This window comes from Bacillus rossius, chromosome 15 (assembly GCF_032445375.1).
Source record: "Bacillus rossius redtenbacheri isolate Brsri chromosome 15, Brsri_v3, whole genome shotgun sequence".
Lineage (NCBI taxonomy): Eukaryota > Metazoa > Arthropoda > Insecta > Phasmatodea > Bacillidae > Bacillus > Bacillus rossius.
The window spans coordinates 18,192,933-18,198,855 of NC_086342.1; positions in this window are offsets into that span (position 1 = coordinate 18,192,933).

Here is a 5,923-nt window from a genome sequence, read left to right on the forward strand (position 1 = left end):
TAGTAAAAATTTTATGTTAATGTTGAAATTCTTTTAAAGTTATGTTTGGCAATTGATTTATATTTTATTGTTTAGTATTTTGAAGATAGTTTGTATGATTTTGGATTTTTTAGTGCTGATGATTGCCATGAATATTACGTTAACTCCTTATTTAAATAATGTGTTTAAAATATATTTTGTGTTGTTAAAATGGTGAAGAGCCACAAAAGAAATTATTTTTTAATGTGTGGAGCTCTTACCTTTAATTTTGAAGTTAATTTTGTACCATTAATGTTATTTGGAATAATGTTTTAAGTGTTTGCTGATTCTATGTATGAGTTCATTTTTGAGTGTGGATTTTTTTGCATGTGTAAAATATATCTTTATTTATGTTGTAACTGTCTGTCAAATGCTTATTTTACACTTTACAATAAAAGATGTAGATAATTTGTAAAATACAAAGAATTGTAAAAAAAAAACACCAAGGATATCTTATTGCTGGAAAGAAACTGGAAACAAGTAAAATTGGTACTTTAAATATTCCATGGTATACATTGTTTTTATCAAAGAATGGATTTTTTCAACAAACTAGTACATATAGGTAGGTTATTTGAAGTTTGCTAACCAATTCAAAATTTAAAATATTTAGTGCTTTGTAGCATCGCTGAAGTCATATGTAATAATTATTTTACCAGTTGGAAAGTGTCTAAGTTTTGATATAAATATTTGTTGAGTCAAGTTAACAGAATTTATAGCGTAAGTAATGCATGCCAATTTCCAAAAAATAAGAGCACTTAAAAAGGTTATTTTAACTCATTTCTTATGTCGTTATAAAGGAATGGTTCTATCTAAAAAGTTACAGAAATTACATCCAGTACAGTAGCACTAAAATGTAAAATCAAACATTTTTGTGTGAAAAAATGGTAATGATTCCTTATTGTTTATCCAGTTGTATTCCAACATAAAATATTAAAATAAGGAAAGGAATTGGATATTAGATGTGTTTGAAATGCAAAGCTGTATAATCACCAAAATATATTTGATTTGGAAAATATATATTATAAAATTTTGGCATAAACTGTATATGCAGTAGGGATACTTACCAGAAAAAAAATTGAAGAGACTTTGATGGTCAGGTGCAACTTGTGAAGGGGCCATTTTTTTTTCTAAGGGAGGTTACAGGGTGGACCCCTCCTATAGGACACCACTGGTGGTGTATTCTATGCTAGCCCTGTTATCGTCTTATGATCAGTCTTTCTAGTGAGTAATACTGTAATTATTATTGGTGTTGATTTTTCTGCAGAGTTGCCTTTCATTCACACTTAATGCCAGTGTAAAAAAATTTCTCTCTAGTTGATGTTACAAAATTGCTACAATCAAACTTACATGTTTTGATTCTGGTCAGTGGAGAAATATTTTTTGTACGGTTTGCTCAAAGAAGACATAATGTAATCAATGGTGAAATGAAATTTATTTATTTTTTTTTAAATTTTTAATAGACTCCAGTTTTTTTTTTTTTTTTTTTTCATGTTGCATTTGTTGGCAAGTTTTGGAGCAAAGCAAAGAGTTACTATTATTCCTTTACGCATTTATGAATCAAAATCATTGACATCTGATTTAATTACGTACACATGTGCAGACACCTGAAAAAGATTTGGTGTGGTAGAATAATTGAAGCTTGAACATAAACATTAGAGGAAAGCTCAAAATTTTAGTTATTGCATACTTCTAGTTCAATTTTATACCCAGCAGTGTTAAGTTTTCCTCATAATTATTTGATCATTGGTACTGTATGATTTCTTCCTTTTTATTTGAGTTACCTAATATGCTGATATTTCAGCTTTGTTATGTCGGATGCAATGCTATTCTGCTCTGCTGAAATTTGTTATTTATTTGGTTAGTTTAGGTTCTAAATATAATTTATCTGGAAACATTAAGCATTTTAATGTCTTGAAACTTTTCGGTATACATTGCAAGAAAATGTAAATGTGTCAGACATTAGAATTTAGATACTTGCATCTAGCTGAGAAGATGCATTTTCGTATCTGAAAATATTTGAGATAAAAAGTAATAAAGTGTTGACAACATTTTTTTTTGCAATAACTAAATTTACACATTCACAGATTAAATAAGTAATCTTGATTACCATCCAAATATTTTTGTTGTAAATATTTAAGACACAAATTTAATTTGTGTGGTGCTAAATAATTTTAAAGCTGTGAAAAGAAAAAAATTAATTACTAGCTGAAATATTTTATTGTAAAATTAAATATACGTATTTGAAGAAAAGAATTGTTAAAAACCTGGAATTCTTGGTGAGTTAAATTACTTGAAAATTTCAGAGGTTAGCATTATGTTTTTGTACTGAGGTTTGTGATGGTGGAATTGGCTGTTCAGTATTTTGTAAAAGAGAATTTTTGTGTCAAGTATAATTATGTGTTTAAAAATATTATATATATATATTTTACCATCATATTTATGGCATGTATTGAATGATGTGTTTGTTGAAATAAAAATATTTGTGTAATCGTACAGGCATTATTTACTGCTATTAAACTTGGTATGGAATTTTACGAGGGATGTTTTTTAAATACGTTAGTTTGTGAATGACGTACGATCGCCTTAGTGTGCTTGCGCGTGTCTGCGTTCAGCATGCTTTACATGCGTGGTTAAGACACCATTTGCAGCCTTATCATGTGCGTGTGTGTGCTGAGCTGAGAACAGTCAGATTTGTGAATTTTATGGTATTAATGCTATGAATGACAGTAAAGTTCGTAAGTGGGTGAGAATGTTCAAGGACGGACAGGTTAATGTGCATGATGAGCCATGACCTAGCTGACCTTCCCTGATTTCTGAAGATTTGGTTCGTGATGTGTCCAGCAAAATTCTAGAGGACCGACAATTCACGATATCGAGTTCATTTCCACAGGTTTCGAGGTCTGTTTTGCACACCGTGGTTTCGGAGAAACTGAATTATTGAAACAGTGTGTTCACGGTGGATTCCAAGACTGCTTTCTGATGATCACAAAACAAAAAGATTGGGCTAGGCTTTAATGTTTTTGACTCTATACCATCAGGAAGGAGATGGATTCCTGGACCACATCATTACAGGAGATGAGACTAGGGTGTCTCACATTTCTCCTGAGTCCAAGCAAAATCAAAGGAATGGTGACATACATCATAGCCAACCAAAGTGAAAGCCAAACTCACAATTTCAACAAAAAAAAATCTTTACATTTGTCTGTTGGGACATGAAAGGATTTTGTTAGTGGATTTTATGCAGAGAGGCTCAAAAATAGATTCAGATTGCGTGCCATAAGAAACAAGTGGCATGGCCTACTGTCTACTAGTGTGATGTTGCTCCATGTTTCTGCAAAAAGCCAAAAACACAAGGTCTTATCAGGCGTTATGGATGGAAACAACTGAATCAGCCAACTTACAGTCCAGATGTTGCACCCAGTATTGTCACTTGTTTTCATACTTAAAGGAGTTCCTTTGTGGTCAACGGTTCGACGATGACGAAGTGAAAACTGCTGTCATGGATTGGTTTTGTTCACAGGCGGCAAATTTCTTTGACGGAATTCAAAATCTTGTGGAGCGGTATGACACATGTTAAAATAAAAATGGAAATTTTGTAGAAAAGTATTTAGAATTTGGAAAGAAATATTTCAATATGTACATTATTTTACTTCTTATTAAAAATGGACCTTATTAAAAAAAACCTTCCTGTTTGTAATCAATATAGTATGGGAATGTGTCATTGTTCATGATATAATGGTTTTAGCCAAAAGTATTGTAATATTTTGTTTTATTCATTTTACTTCTCTTTAAATCTATGAATAAAAAATGTCAATTTTAATTCGCTAGTCCCATTAAAAAAATCCAACATACCTATTTTGAAACCTTTCTTATCTAGTATCATTCATCTTCACTTTATTAAAAATATTTTGAATAGAAAGTTTGAGAGTGTTTTAAGTGGTAAGTAAGCCTTTAAGTTAATAATTTTTTTGTAGTGGATGTCCAAAAACATTATAAAGATTCTGGAATAAACACAAGTAATGATGAGATACAAACCACTATATTCAGGGGCCTACACAGGGGGAGAAAGAAACCTAAAATATCTTTCATTCCCAACAACAAATGGAAATAATTGGAAAGCAAACAGTGTGGCAAAGTGGTTCTGTTTCCCCCCCCCCCCCCCCCCCCCCCCCACCCCTGTCCGTTTCCAGTTTCAGTTTCGAAAATTGCTATTAAACAAAGGAATGACTGGTGTTATAGGAAGCCAAGAAGACCAAACAAAATTTTTATTAGTGCATGATTGATGCATGATAACACCTTACAAAACAATCCAAAAACCTTTATTTGGCACACTGGCGACTTTTCAATTGCAGACGGCAGTTTCCCATGTGACATTGTGACTTTCACACAAGGATGAGACATTATGACTGTTTCAGATGGGCCTTTAAAGCACATGATGTACATAAGTGCTTCTTCCACAACATACTTTCCATGCACTTGCATGCTACCCAGGCTTAGGTTAATTCCACTAACCTGATCTCTACCAGGCATTTAGGGGGAAACCTGCAGAATCTTTGCCTACTGTTCACAGAGATGAGTGTCACAACCAAACAGTTACGAAGTTATCTGAAGTTTGCGGATTGCTCATGAATAAACACCATATTACAAGGGTTTGTATGTTTTACGGTCAGAGTATTTTAAATAACACTAACCTAAACAATCGTTTCTTTTAGTAATGATATTAACTATTTAGTACACTGTTCGAATATACCCTTTTACTTAGGGAAACTGAAGAACTCTTTAGGTTGTGGTTGTGGCTTTCATTGCTGTGACCTGTAGGCTATTCAGAACAATAAATAGCTCCATTGTTCTAATTTACATTATGATAACATACAACAATGTGATCAGTGTCACTACTACGAATAGAGGCATCGATTGTGGATAGTGCCCGTTCAACAATAAAAATGGAAATGGAGCCAGATCATATAAAAGTAGACATCTAGCAAAACATTTCAACATTGCATCTTTCGCTTTCATAATACACGGAAACGTAACAAATGGAAACTTATGTGATTGAATTTGATGGTTTAAAAAAATAACCCACAAAGTACTGATACAGAACTTAATATAGGTACTTTTATCTTTTATTGCACCTATCTAAAACACAAACATGACTACCACTGCAGCCAAATAATCTGCTTCTATTGTTTGTCTGGAGTAACGTATATAGAAGAGCTGAGTATTGCTGAGCTAATCTGTACAAGTCCATCAGTTCATTTCATTCTGCGTACAATTATAGGTATTCCGTGCCATAAATTCCGTCTCCGTTTATGTGATCTGTCTTACTTCCGTGTCATTGTAAAATGGGCGTTAACAGGCTGTACAAAACATGAGGACTTATATTTAACAACAAATCACTGTTTCTGATTGGAATTCACCCTGGTTCAAATAAAGGTACTTTCTTTCTATATAAGCAGATTTTCTTGGTCACACTGGTGGATTGAAGTGGATGCTTTGCCCAATGCAGTGGTATGCACACATACAATATGTCCAATGCCAGAGAAATAAATCTTTACTTGATATAGTGATACCGCTGTCATACAAAGGAAGCAATTTTATTAGTGAGATGTGACACAAAGCCTGCAGCTTTCTTCTTTTAGCTGGCTAAAATGAATGAATAGTCTAAGTGTTAGTGTAGCACATTTTGAAGTCACATAAGTAGACCTATATATTTGTATCTTATTGATTGAGATACATGCACAATATTTTTTTCATTAGAATAAGGGTTTGCACTGGAATTTTTATAATAAATTACAACTTAATAAAAAAATGCTTTATAATGTATAATTTTTTTGATAAAGTAAAATCATTATTTTAAAATTCCCGCCGAAACGCCTTAAACATGGCAGATTTGTGATGTCACTCA